General features: G+C 39.9%; 1 protein-coding gene across 12 annotated transcripts in view; it reads right to left on the reverse strand.

The window, feature by feature from the left end:
• Positions 1-15,301, reverse strand: part of HDAC9 (histone deacetylase 9) — a 457,947-nt gene that overhangs the window by 159,092 nt on the left and 283,554 nt on the right. The gene's annotated exons all lie outside the window — the stretch shown is intronic.

Raw genomic sequence — 15,301 nt, forward strand, 5'->3', positions numbered from 1 at the left:
TCTGACAGTGGATTAGTAGGTGTTACATATTTCCAACTGTATAATTTCATAAATGTTCTTTTTTTCTTCAGACAGATATATAATGTAATATATTGTCCTTATGTTTTTTTGTAGTTTTTGCTAGGAATATCAACATTCCTGCTCTGTAATAAATTTTATATATGTGATGCATATATATCCCTTGCATGATACTGTCCTATTAAAGGTTATAATGAAAATAATCTGTAATTCATCTACTACATAGAAAGTATTTTTGTGTGGAGAAGCTAAGGTGTAGACATTACAGATCCAAAGTGCACAAGGATTTGAAATCCTGATTTTTAAGTCCTTTCTTTAACCACTGAATCAGTAGTAATTGCATTGTATCAATAATATTCTCTATTTCTGGCCTCACATCTGGTTTAATTGTGAAATAATGCAGCACTGTGGCTTTCTGTGTTTCCTATTACAACTGATAGCAGGAGGTATGGTCAGAAGTCAGAAGTTGTTTTGGTTTGATGGTGCTGGATTTGACAAAGGGTAGGAGAAAGAGGCTGGAGCAATTGGCACTGTAAAATATCACAGCTTTTAGGTACTGCTCAGACAAACTAAAGCATCCAAATCTTTAAGCTGGGTGCAAAAGGGCTCTGAGCAGACGGGGTGAGGAGAGGGAGGCTGATAATCCCTGTCACCCACAATGAGGCATTGTGGCAAAGCGGTGAAAGAGCCCATGAAACTTCCTAGCTTTTGCATCTTTGGGGTCATTGTGGTCCTTAATCATGTTGGGAACATCCAGTACATTGTCTTTCCAACCTCTGGCAGCATTAAAGCTACTCAGGCAGGTTTCCCAGGAGGAAAGGCAATCACATAAGCCGGGTGTACGCGTCATGCTGAGCGCGCACACTGTGCCACAGCCGACCTTTGGGGCCACCGCGAGACCCGAGAGATGTGCTGACAGCGCTCCCAGCAAAGCAGTGCCAAAGCACTCCAAATAGCTGGCACCCCACATCCATGCCATTGCATTCAGAATGGCTCAGAAGCCCTGCTGGCCTTAGGGGACCTTCAGAAAACGAATGGACGCTGTGAAATGTATCACAGAGCCTTGGCAGAGCTGCAAAGCTGGGCTGCGAGCTTTGAGGCAGGGGTCAAGGCACCGGGTGCTGCCAGCCCAGCAGTTCCTGCTGGAACTCTACAAGACAAGACGTGTTTGAAGGTCTCTTCTCAGGAATCACAGGGGTTAAACCCAACCTGATTGCACTATCAACAGATATGCTAAAAGCAACAGATTTAGCCCTGAGCCCAACCAGAGAACCTAATGCTGTCCTGAGGCCCAGCCACAGGCAGTGAGCTTCTCAGCTCCTTCCTTCTCCTTTTCCAAATCCTACTCTGACTATGGGTGTTGGGGTTTCTCTGCTACTCTTGGTACAAAAATGTAATTGGGACAATTCAACAATGGCAACATTCAAAAGGGGGAAAATATGTGAGATTAGGACTGAGCTTTTGATTTTTATTGATAGTTTTAGAAATATCCCTGGTTTTCATCATAAAAGTTCAGATTCACATATCTAAGTGGCTCTTTGGACATTGAAATGTGCTATACATATGGATGTAATTTAATTCATAAGAATCTGATGGCTGCTACCTGGCCTTCTTTGCTTATTTTTAGTCAGTCTACAGAGAACTTAAAAGACTTTTACTGTACTGTTGGAAATAAGAGACAGGATTGTTTTTCAGTTTTTCTCATGTGCATTTTGAGGCATCAATCTAAGCTACGACCAGGTTATTTTTTTAGGTTTTTTTTTTTTTTCAAACGTGGATTTAAGCCCTGATGACTATTTCTTTCATACAGCAATATTCTCCAATGTCATAATACAACACACCCTATGTGTTATACCCTTAAGAAGTTCCTGGGCCTTATTCTTTCTGGGAGAAGGAATCATGAAGTTGCAAGGGTTCCATTAAATCTTATATAGAATTGTTAATTAGCTGGAGAATTCTGATTTTAGGTACATCCAGGAGTTGCTCTGGATACAAAACCCCAGAAAATGCTTTGAAAATTTGGGTTCAGTGTAACTACAGGTAGAAACATCTGCTACCTCGTTTAATCTCCAGCCTTTTGTGTGTGTGACAGTAAATGGTCACTGAGCTCCCTTTCAGAGCTGGTTGTATTTCTGGGCTAATATTAGTAATACCTGGAGATTCAACATACTTCAGTACAAAAAGTGTTATTTAAAGTGTTATGTACCCAAGTTGATATGGTCAAAACTCTTTTGAAAACGAAGTTTTGTTACTTGTGCAATGATTGCTAACAGCAAAATTAAGCTTGTTACAATGTGAGATATACATTCCAACCTTGTGCAGTAGGAAGGAAAACACAGTGCTAATTTATGAGTAGCTGCCATCTGAAGGCATTGAGATTTTAGGCCCCATTGAATCTAAACCAAAAAGGACCAAGGGAATACCTGAGGCAAACACTACATATCATTATATTTTAGTTTCTTTCACTTATTAAACTGTTCTGATTTCAACCCAGGAGTCTTACCTTTTTTTTCCTGAATCTCCCCTCCCTCCCCCCATCCCACTGGGAAGGACTGAGCAAGGGATGTGTGGTAGTTAGTTGCCAGCTGAGATTAAAGCATGGCAACATCACAGGCATCTCTTGGTGCCTGCACAGCCCTGGCCAGGAGAGGGGATAGAGCCGGTCAGTGCTGCTGTAGGCAGCGCATTCCCATGCAGGGAGCTTGGGGTGACCATGGCACATTGTGCCTAAACCAGAGGTGTGACTTGTCTCACCTAGTGTTTGTATTTTAATGAGAAAGAAGGAAGTGAAAAGCCCTGAGCAGGGGTCCATGGCTGGCTCCTTTCAGCTGTGAAATGTCTGTGTCCCTGGGGATTCTCTTCTCCCCGGGGGCACAGGGGGTGTGAGAGCCTCTCCTTTTCATTTAAGAAGGGTTACAGGGCCATGCTGCCGAAAGAGCTGCACTAGGGGCTGAAAGTCCCGAGAGAGTTTTGGGTCAAGTTAGGTTGCTTTGGGAGGATTTGGATCTCTGAAGATGTTTTGTTTTCATTCTTTGAATTAAAATTTAATTTAAGTAATTGAAATACATAATCCGTCTCTGAGGAATGCTGTCCTAATCTTGTCTCTTAGAAGAAAAAGCAGGATTTTCAAATTTTATCTGTTACTGATCAGCTGTATGAGCTTACACCAGTCTTCTAATGTCTCTTTGTGTCGCCTTATCTCATCCTGGCTTTATCTCTCCTAACTATGGAGATTTCAAGCAGTTTGTCTTTTGCCATGTGACAGTTCAGTGCTCAATGCTAAGGATGCTTGACTACGATTGTGGAGTTAAGGCACATAATACTTATTGAAAATATACCTCAAAATTCTTCTTACACCTCTGCTTGCCTGCTCCCCACCGTAAAAAAAAAAAAAAAAAAAAAAAAAAAGGAAAATACTGAGTTCCATTTAGTTGATTTCAGCATAGTACATATAGGTCCAAAAACATTTCATATTAAAAAGGAAAGAAAAAAAAGAAGTAAATATAAGGAACCAGAGAAAGAGAAAATGTGAGAGAAGAGAAACTAGATGGGAGAGGTGTAGAGAGAAAAAGAATCCATCTTCAAAAAGACAAATCATAGCTCAGACTCTGGATCTAGGCAGCAATCTTCTCATCACCTGGAAGCAGTCAGAGCACCACGACTGTGGGTTTTGGATATTCACACAGTATGATGTTCAGTTGAGAAAACCCTATGTCGCTACGCAGCAGTTACTTCTATAAAAGCTTTTAAATTTAGATTACCTTTGTTGTGATATGAAGGCTTTTGAAGTCTGTGGTTATTTTGGAAGGGTTTTGTTTATTGCTCTAGTCTGCTATAGAACGGTATCTACCCTATTTATTCAATTCCTCCCAAAACACCACAGAGATGAATTGCTGTAATGCGTGGTTGTGGTAGCCCAATGGTCAGACAAAATCAGCTGAGAAAGCAGGACTGGTTGTGCACCAGCTGCAGGGCTCGCCCGTCACCAGCCACAATCACTAACCTTTTTGGGAAAAGTCACTTCCATCAGTCAGGCCACTACAGGGCACTGGCCGCAAGGCAGCAAAACACTGCTTGGAATAATTCTTTGCAGATGCCAGGAACCGGAAGTTTCAGGGAGAAAAATGAAAGCCATTCACTCTTCCAATGACACAAGCCTTTGATACAACAAAGTCGGTTGGACAGAGAGCTCCAAGGTCAGGAAGGCACGTAAAGATTGGTGATTAGAGAAATACTATATCAGCAAAGTGTGGCAAGCTATTAAAAGAAACTGTAGCTTTTATGATTGTGCTGCTGGAGCTTCCCCAGGGCTATTTATATTAGATATTGAGTTAAGCATAACTTATTTAGTCTCAGCATTCCAGAAAACATTTTGATGTCAGCTACTGAAGGAAAGTAAACACAAGGAGGAGGAAACAGGGCTGATCCCAAACAGATAAAAATTTTGTAATTTAATTTTGTGAACCCATGCATGTTAGAGCATTAAGAAAGAGGAATTTTTAAAAGCTTGATTTGTCTTAAAGCATGGTTGATAGAGGTATTTAGTGGCTGTGCAGTTGGGGGAGGATGGGTGGAGAAACAGAGATGATTTATCACCTTGAGTACTTGCTACACCCTAACAAAGCATGAACGCAGTTTTCTGTAGGCATTTTCATCTAGAGCAGATTTTACGCACATGTGTGGTTCTCATCTAATGCTGTGGGCTTGTGTGTATGTTAAGCCAAACTATTTGCTTAGCTGGGCTGTTTGCCCAGTGGATGTCCTGATGGCTGGTGACAGGGATTTGCCTGCCCTGTAGCAAGCAATTAAGAGTCTCTGGGACTGTAATTTAGGAATTGCTCTATGAGTCTGGACTTCTGGTCACTAAGCAAAGAATCCAAAATCTGATCTAGAGGCTGGTAATGTCTGCACAGATATTATCTCTCAGCTCAGCAGCTCCAGTGCAGGAATCATGCGTGATTATTTTGTAAGAATAAGTCAATAAATTCATTGGGGAGTTTTGCTCACGGGCTCTCTATTCTCTCAGAATAACACTATGGACCTGAGGAAATCACAGCTATGAATGTAAGTCAGGTGTGGTTTTCTTTGATTTGCCAGAAAGCACCGTTTTTTTAACACTGAGAAAGTGGGAGTGCTGAAACCTCAAAGTCAAGTACAGCTCAACTCCCTTAACACAGGGGAGACACCTCAGCACCAGCTCCTTGCAGAGGATTTTTTTTCCCTGCCATCTTGACTGTGCTTTGATTCTTAGATTTATTTTTTAAAGGTGCTTTAAAGGTATTTTGTTTTTAGGTGGGAGGTTAGCACTTACAGCTTTGTTTGTGTTCCGCAGAAAAAAAAAGCGTGAAGGAAAAAGTGTGAAGGAACTAGCATAATGTTACCGGTATCACTCAGTAGATGTTATCTGTCCAGAAATACTGTCCAAGAAACAATCTGTGCTTCCTACTACCTTGTTCAAACCAGGTGTTCTAATGTCATGTCATTTTGGATTTAGGCAAGAAACCAACCTTTTCATTTTCCTTTATCTGAGTAAAAGATATGGTTTATAAGTTTGTGAAGACCAAACTTTCATGCTTTTCTTGATTAGCATACTTCCCATTCCATGACCACTTACTACTGATAAAGTTTTTCACTCAGATTGTGTAATTCTACACTTCTGTGTTTGAGTGAAAGAAAACTTCCTCTTCCTTCTCACCTTGCTATGTATTCTTTTTGTGCTAATGTTTTCACTGCAAAGAAATTATTCACTACCACAGAAATGTCCCAGCTCTGCAGGTTACATATTAATGACCAGTTCTCCCAGACAGAGGATCATATTCCATTTAGAGTGCAAATGTTATGTCTTATGTCTGCTGGTTACCAAAGATCACAGAGAGGACTTAGCAGCTAAGGCTTTATTTGCATGCCCTCTGCCTAAAACAATACTAGTTAGTACAAAAACTTCCCACAGATCTATTTTTTCTCTTAATTATTCAGCCTTACATACTAGTCCTAATTCCTGGCTTATTTAATAAGATGATGCTGGGCTATAATTCTCTCTCTCTTAACTTACCTTAAGTTACCACTTTATTGCACTTTTTGGCTGTCTTTAACAACAGCCTGTTTTTACTCAGGAGTATTTTGCATGAAGATAGATTTTAAGCTTTTTGGAACCCATAGGTAAAAAGGGAAAAGGCTTGTGTTGTTGACTATTTAGTTGACAAAGATAATTCATGGTTCAAGGAAAAGGAAACAGAAATGTGTTTTACCCTAAAGCTAGACAGAAAACTAGTACACAAATTTAATAGAAGAATCTAAGTTTGCCTATGGCTGAAGGACTAGATGAGCCAAAACAGATTTATGATGATAAGAACATAAGAAATGCCTCACTGCATTAGGCCAGTTGATCATGGCCAATAATGTCTCAGACAATAGGAGATCCTATTTAGTGAGAGCACATGAGCATTGTTACTTTCTCTAGTTTATTCTCCTCATACCCTCCTAGCACACAGAATTTCTACAATGTAGATGTTAGAGGCACATTCCTCTCTCTTTCCTTTAAGATCTGCTTACAACCCTGTTGTCCATGAATTTGTCTAATCCTGTCTTGTACTGCTCAAATCTTCCATGGCAATGAATTTCAGAATTTCACTACTCATGGTGCAAAATGAAAAGAAAAAATTTAAAAAATTTTAAAAAAGCCTTTAAAAAAAATAAAAAACCAAACATTAATATCCCACCACACCAAAATATTGCGTGTTTTAAACTGATCTCCTCATAATTTCAGCAAAAGCTCCCAAATCTAATATTGCAGGATTTGCTGAGTAACAGTTTCTCATCTACTTTGCCTGCTGCCCTCCTGATGTTGCGAATGTCTTGGCATTCTGTAGCAGAGTTAGGCATGTATACCCAGAAGGGTCTGTGCACTTTTGCATCTCTCATGGTGATAATGTGGCCCTGGTTCTCACTTGTACAAACTACCTTTCTGCTCAGCATTGTTGAAAATGGTCCTTTAATTGATGTTGGTGCTGCAGCTGGCTGGTAGATGACCTGCTCAGTGGAGAGAGGACACTGCCAGCTCCTGCCAGGCTCCCTCCTTGCCTCAGCATGCCCCAAATCTGCCACCTCTTCTCCAGGCCAAGGGAAGGCTGGCAACCAGACAGGGAAATCTTACTATTTAGGTGATATTCCCTAGGGGAGCATTTGAGAAGTGCATTTGAGTTTTATTTAAATGCTTAAATGTTTCTGGTTTATACAGCCCTGGGTTTGCCTGTATAAAAGCCCCACATTTAATGCAAACTAACCTATGAGTTTTCCAAACGGTTTCCTCTACACTTCTGTTTTTCAAACCCTTAATTTTGTCCTTCTCTCTCTCTCTCCTTCCCTATTCTCCCCACTGGGAGAGGATGGTGTATCTTTGCACAAATCATTAGTGTGTACTTGCAAGCAGTATGCAGTAAAACTTTGACTATAATGCAGTTTAGTCAAGAAATAAGAGACAAACCCTAAAGGCTGAGACCAGCACCAATGTTAGCAGTTTGATATTAAATATATCGCCATTTTCTAATATTTTCAACTAGGAAATAAATCTCCTTTCTGTTGAAAGATAGTTCTGCCTTTGAAGATAGAATAACGTTTACATAAATGTTAAGGTCCTCTTTAATGTAGCTTTCATTATCTCCTATGTTCCCCCTTTCTCTGAAAGCTGAAGTGACTGATGTCAAGATCAAGAGAGTCAATCAATGTAGATACACTCCAGGACCCAGATAGGATATAAATCACCCTTACTCCTAACCATGGTAGACACCTAACTGAAGGACAGAAGTTTACATACTCACCATCCTTGTGGGGGAGGCTAAATTTCCCAACCACTTACCTCACGGGCACCCCTCATTCATTAACCAATTGGGGTGCTTAGTATCACTTATCAAATAGGCTAATCAAAGTTTGAGAGAAAACAGCTCTTGACCATTTCTTGCCCTTTGAGCACTCCAGGGCCACCTCCCGCCCCTAGACTTTTATCTAATTAAAGTTAAAGAGGGGAAAATTAATCCATGGAAGAAAATGAGATAACAGCCACCACAGCAGACCATCCCAGAGCCTGGTTTGGCTTTCATCTACTGCTACCTGACAATTAACTCTTCAGCAACACAGGAACCCCATTTCATGGGAACAGAATCCATCCCTTCACGCAGTGATGGGTGTTGTATTTTCATTTCTCACTGCTCCATGTTGCAGTTCCTCTACTTGTAATGGGTGCGGGTGAATTAAAAAGGTCATCCTTTACTTTCCCTCTCTCAAGCTTGACTTAGTGCTGTTTTCACTTGCAGAATACAAAAGTGAAAACTGTAATTTATTACAGTACCAGCAATCCAAGATGTTTTGCTTGGATCCTGTGCTTGCAATGGGTTACTAACATTCCAGCCTTTCTTGCTTTTGTTGGCTACAAGTTTATAACCCTCAATTTCATTCTCTAAATCTGTCTTTAAGAAGTCATTTCACAACACAGGGTTGTGGGTTTTTTTACCTTGGAAAAAGAATCTGGAGTGTCCCTTTTGCAGATTCACTGCCATTTTTGTGGTACTACTTGTGTTCCTCTCTGGTGTTCTTTTGTTTTAAATTCTTCTCTTTTAAACCACCTGATGGTAAACTTTCTGAATCCCAAAGGATCGCCCTTTACGATCACTTGAGTTTTTCAGCAGCTGAAACTTTGGCACTGTGAATATCAGAAATAAGTTAACTCTGGTAACACAGTTGTTAGCTGCACTGTGAATGGAGAAACTGGTGTTTTATGGGGTACTTGGGAGTCCTGAGCTGTGGCCACGCAGCAGCAGCAGCAGCAAGCTCTGCTCCCCCAGCTCCAGCAGCAGCACGTAGGGGTGCAGGAGCAGCTCCAACACATCGCCCTCACTGGCATTTCAGGTTCTGGGGCACCGGGGGACCAACAGCAACAAAGTTCAGCTTTCTTTCTAAAAATACTCTGATACTTTGAAGGCTGCAGTTATACTACTAGAATTTTAGCAGGAAGCATTGGATTATAAAGTTTGTGGGACAGGCACATATGGCCAAAATTAGAAGTGCTGAGGAAATCCCACTTAAATTCTAGCTGTCTCGGTATTGTAACTTGCACCTTGAGGCATTCAACGGTGGGCAAGTTAAAATAGCCCAAAGTTACCCTGTTTGGATTATTTTCTTAGACAATAAAAACCGTTTTAATTATCACATATCTGTTTTGATTTGGAATGGGTCCCTGTACTGGGTTTCATGGGGTTTTTTGTTTGTTTGGTGGTGTTTCTTTTGTAGCACTTTTTTTTGTTGTGTTTTTTAAACCTTCGAGGACCATGTACATCTCTAGCACTACAGCAAGCGGTAGACATTAAATACCCTACAAGACTAACCTTAATATTGTCAGTACCCAGTCCTTAGCACTTCATAATGTGTATTCTGCAACATAGTTAATCACTTGCAAATGGAAGCTGTTAAAGATAATAGGGTTCAAACCTTTTCATTTAAATCAAAAAGAAGCCCTACTCAAGCTTCCAAATTTCTTCCAAACTTCGGGAAAATTTTACTCCATATCAATGTCTAAACTAATATCTGACCTTCCCTTTAGCTACCTGAACTAATCCATCAGGCTGACAATTTAGAACTATGACCCTCAGCTGTTTGGATATGGAAGGGACACTGGTCGGGCTTTAAAGGGGGATAAACGAGGCAGTGAAAACGAGATTCAGTAATCCTCCTGTATTTTAAGGTATTTTGCACAGGGTGGAAAGGAGCTGAGACTTTTTCTTGCTTCCCCCATGGCAGGCAGCAGCGGGGATGGCACTGCCTGCTCAGTGATCCCACGGAGGCAGGTAGCAGAGGGTTGTTTGCCAAATTCCTCCTGCAGCTGCGGTGTCAGAGTGGGCAGTTCACCAGCCAAACTCAGATATCGATTAACACCAGCTGCTTTACTCTGCAGGGTGGACAGGACCAACTAGGAACTGAAAAATCTGTAATAGGGAAATACATTAGAGAGAGCAGTTCTGTACTGGCAGTGGGATAGGCTGCAAGCTGTAACAAATCTTTTCCATCCCTAGTTTCTACATATATAATTTATATAGGGCACTGAAAACTAAAATTATAGTGAACTTTGGTCACTATCCACAAGAGACAGATTTGATCCAGTGACCCAAAGGCGAAAGGTTCTGTATTCCATTAGCAACCCCCTGCAAATGCAGTCCCTCACCAAGGTTTTTATATCAATAACTAAATACCACTAACCTTTACAAGCTATGTGGTAACATTTGCAGTCTCCTGATTCTGAGTCATTTCCCATTCAAATGTAAATTTGAGTTTGTATTAAAGATAAAAATGGAATTTTTCCAACATTTTATTGATAGATATTTAGGAATTCAGTTATTTCAGAAGGAGGAGGGAAGAAGAGCAGGTTAGATCATGACTGTGTTCAGAGTGTCTAAGAGGCATTAACATTAGAGAACACATTAGGCACCACTCCTACACTACTTTTGCCACACTCCCCTGTGACTGACTGTGAGAGAAAATTCCTCTCTTCCCCCTTACTGGCAATTTTACATCTTCTACTCTATTGCCCACTGGAATGTCCCTTGGAATTCCAACTGGGGTCCAGAAGTTAAGAGTCTTGATCTTGATACTAGTGAAATCTGTAAGCAAAAGTATTTCCACACATATTATTTTGAACGTGCACAAAAATGTGTACAGACTAAGAAAATATAGTGTTATTTCATTTCTATTAAATGTAAAAATGTGGAAATGACCAAAAATAAGTTACATAAAATAGCAGTTGGAGGTCAGTATTGATGTCAGAGGTGGTCTTGTTCTATTTTTTTTCCTCTTTTTTCCTTTACCTACAAGCCAAACCCCACTAAGCCAGAAACCACCAACCAGTACAGTCTCACAGTAACAAGATATTAATAGCCCATGGAAAAATCAACATATAATTTTATATTATGGTACTTACAACAGTCCCTGTATCTTTTTTATTTCTGACCTAACTGTAACATGAGAAAAGGCAGTGGAGTGACATGCAAAAAACCTATGCTCATTTTAATTTATAATATATTCAAAATACTGTTGGTAATTTTTCATATTATATGTTTTTAAGGAACTCTCACTTCATTCTTTTGTTTCAGAAGGATAGGTATTTTTCCTACAGATTTTAGTATTGTTGCTTCTTGTTTAAATGAATCTATAAACCTTTAATATGCAGAGAACTATATAATAATCCTCAGTCTATAAAGTACCTTTGGGATAGTGATGCAACTCCACCTATGGGCCTGCTGTCCCCACCATCAGTTATACAGGCTTCTCTCAAACATGAACTCTTTTGTTGTTGTTTTTGCATACTGAAGTAAACAAACAAATGTTTTTGTTAGATGCCAGAGAATGCATTTGCATCACCTGCTTGGACCTCCAAGGAAGTGACCCCCACACTTACAGGCAAGTAGGTGTCTTCAAAATAGAGGCCTAAGCATTTTTGTGGTTTTACTTAAAATAACTTCACAGAGGTTCCTGTCTGCTGTGATGGTCAATGACCTGAACTGTGCTCAAGCACGCTTAATGCCTAAATTCTGCTTCTCCATATCTACACATGCTTTTTTTGTTTGCTGCCACATCCTTTACCTTTGTCCCTTTTTGCACACATTCTCTTCAGCATCAGTGATTTCAAATCACTTATTGCTAGAGTTCCTAATTCTTTTTCAATCTCCTAATCTTCATACATGGACCACAGATTTTTGTTTGTTTAAATTATGTTGATTAATCTCTTGATGTAAAAAATGCCAAATCCAGCAACAGGAACAGAATTTTCTGGTTAACTTGAAAAGACCTTAATCTGCATTTGCCTAGCCTGGTCTCCTTGTAGAGGTATGCAAACTGTTTAGCAAACTTTCAATCAGTGTCTCTCAGCCTTTGCCTCTTGGAAGGAATGACACTGGTTCAAAAGTGCAAAGCTCTTCCATGATTCAGGAGTGTTAAAACAGCAGAAAAAACATGAAGCAAAAGAGAAGGAATGGACACAGATCCTCCAAAAACTCTCCCTCTAGCAATAAAAAGCAAGCTTGAAAGGAAGAATCCACTCAGCAGGCAGGATTTAGAGGATAAGACATTATACATATAACACCACTCTCACAGGCAAGCCAAGAGCTGCACTCAGCATGCAAAGGTAACACTTTAGGTCAAGGCAGAAATGTCAGAACTTTCCAAGAATTTTGGATAGTACCAGTGATGCCATGGAGCCTGAGGTAATGTGAATGCCTACTGGGGCTGAATTTCAGGTTGCTCCTAGGACTCCATGGGTTTTAAGGATGCTTTGCTGCTGTTTGTATTCTGATTTTAAAATGAGATTAGACACTTGGGAAAACACTGTGTTAATCTGCTCCACAGTGATTCATGCTGGTCACCAGACTGAAGCGAAGTCCTGCTGAAAAGCATTAAAACTAGGCAACAATATTGGAAGCAGAGCCAAACCAGCAGTGTTATTTCTAAGGCTGAGGGCTCCATTCCAAAACTACTGTCTCCTTTTCTCAAGCAGCTTAGTCTTCAAAAGAGGTCCATTTAATACTAAAAATTACCCTGATTTGGGGGTCAATAAATCTTTTTTTTAAGTGATAGACCACAAAGTGCCCCATGAATTGATCTACTTCATGTTGCCATGGAGTTTGTCATCTCCTTTTTTTTTTCCACATACCCAAGTACTTCATTCTGCTCTCCCCTTGAAACTTGGAGGATTTGGGTTTCTCCCTCTCCCAAGATAGTTATCATTGGCCAGTGCATCAAACAACTTGTCTACTGAACTCCAGCCACAGAAGAAATACACCACCTACCAAACCAAAGGCGCCCTCTTCAAATCACAGTCTCTTTTGGCAGCCAGTTCCCCTCATACCATTATACCCAGAGCAAACTATAAATCTTTTGCCTTGGACACTACTGGCTACCTCAAGTGCATAAAACCAGCTATTACAACGACCTTAGTAAAATGAGCAACTGTTAGAAAGGGATTTGTGCTGTAGGTGTAACACATTTCACAGAAATACCTTCATATAGCTCTAGCCTTTATTTTTCAACATTCAAAATCTTCTCTCTAGTAAGCTTGAAGCCATTTCTCTTTTGCATCTGCTGATGTTTTTTTCTGTTTCTGTATCTTTGCTTTTTTTGCCTTTCTTGATAATTTGTTGGTGTTGGTTTAGGGTTTTTTTCTTGGTTTTGTTTGTTTGTTTTTCCTGTGTGGTCTTTTACATTCCTTGTGAGCTAAGAAACATGCCTTACCATTGCAGGAAACATCACCACATAGTCCTATGTAGAGGAAGAACCTCACCATTGCTGTCTTAGGTAAAAAGCAGATTTGAAAATGCCAGACAAAATTAATATCCATTGAGAACAAAATCTCACTTAATTGTCATAGAACTTCATTTGATCCTGAATAGTGTTGTCTTCAGATTTTTTAAAAGGAATTCTTGATACTATTGAAGGTGTGGGGAAGTAGTAACTCCTAACAACTCCTCACAATAAACTGCCTGAATATTTACATGCAGAAGGGTACATTCTTTTTGTTCCCCTACTTACTGAAAATAAAACTGACTTCTACTTCACTGGTACATGCTCAGTTTAAAATGTGTTTTTGACCTGCATTGCTTCAGACTTTGCATTAGAGTTGAGAGTATGATGAAGTCTGTAACATGGTAGACTGCTGTAATCTGTTAGTATGGAAGCAGAAGTTTCAGCAAGACAGTTAAAATGATAACCTGAATGCAGTGGCTTTAGATAATGTGGCCAGAGCTTTCACAGCAGCTGTCAAAAGGCACAAAAGTGTCCTTGCAGACATGAAGGCAGCTCCACAACAAAGGTGTATTTTGATGTTGGTCCCCTCCATCAGCATTTGCACTGCTCCAAAATGCTTGCTTCTACTGTCTCAGTCCCACATGAGAGTGAGAGAGGAGGGAGGACTTTATAAATACCTGGTTTCCAGGGCTATGCAAAGCTGCATGAGTTACTTTCCACTCTCTGAACCTGGCTCACGTCCATTTGATTACTCGCACACTTTGTACTTTGCTGCCTTTTTAGTTACTTGGGGCAAGGTATGTTTTTCCTGCTCCATGTCAGATCCAGCTAACACGAATTCCTTTGCTAAAGGGCAAGAATGAAACGTCATTAAATGATAATTTCTTTTCCACAAGCATAGCAGGTATAACCAAGCTGCTTTCCTCCTAAGCCTCCCTCCCAGCCCTGAGACAGGGAAGAGACTAACCCCACAGTACTGCATTTTCTTGGGTCACTATAACTTAAAGCTCTTTTGTCAGAAGGAGAGAACAAAGGTGCCTTGAAACAATTTTTAAGCTCTCTCCCCTCAAAAGCAATGTAAAAATTCACACCATGTGCTTTTATAATCAGACTGAGCAGGAAACTTTTCCCTACTCAGGCAGCATATGCATCAACAGGGTGTTTTTACTGCAGAAAGCACCAGATTCTGGTCTGAAGACAAACTGCTTTCTTGTATTGCCTGCTTTTGTATGCTCTAGCTAAACTTCCTGGAGCTCATGCTCAACCAAAAATATAGTGGAGAACTTTTTCCCATCCTTAGCAGGCTTTGCTCAAACATGTTCACTGACAAATATAAGAAACTGTAATAAATTGGTGAAAAAGAAGCAATTCACATAAATGTCCTGTCTAAATGAAATGTAAAAATGCCAGATTTGCACTAGGAAATCAAAGTCTGAAAAAGTAATTACACTTGTTTAGATTAAATGCAAGACAACATTTTAATAAACAAACAAAACCTTTGGCTAACATCTTACTTCTCAGCCTTTCTCTTATTTTGTGTTTAAAATTAAGTATATTTTCACCTCAGATCCATAATCCCGAATAAATTAACCTGTCCAAATAGCACATGTACAGGATAAAACCATAGCTTTGATTTTGATTACTTTGCTTATGGTTGCAATTTAGGTAGCCTTGATTCCAGCCATTGTTGTTTCTCTGGACTTGAGCATGCTTCAGCTGCAGAGAAAATCTCAGTTCTTACATGGATCTAGTTAGGTTGTTGGCTGCAAACAGATAAACATATCTCTTTTTTGTTGACAAATTACTTAAAAACATAATTTTGCAAATATGGTGTTGTTTATGGTATATTGTTGCTCTTTTATAGGGAGCATGGACTTGCACTGTTTAAGCTGGAAGAAATTACTTGTGAGTGGGAGTGGTTTTATTTGTAAATTCAATTCTCAAACATTCAACAGAACTACAGGAAACATTGCATTAACTGAACTGTTGCATAGAGACAGCA

This window comes from Pseudopodoces humilis, chromosome 1 (assembly GCF_049639895.1).
Source record: "Pseudopodoces humilis isolate 2021_Gansu_Grassland_sample_001 chromosome 1, ASM4963989v1, whole genome shotgun sequence".
Classification (NCBI taxonomy): domain Eukaryota; kingdom Metazoa; phylum Chordata; class Aves; order Passeriformes; family Paridae; genus Pseudopodoces; species Pseudopodoces humilis.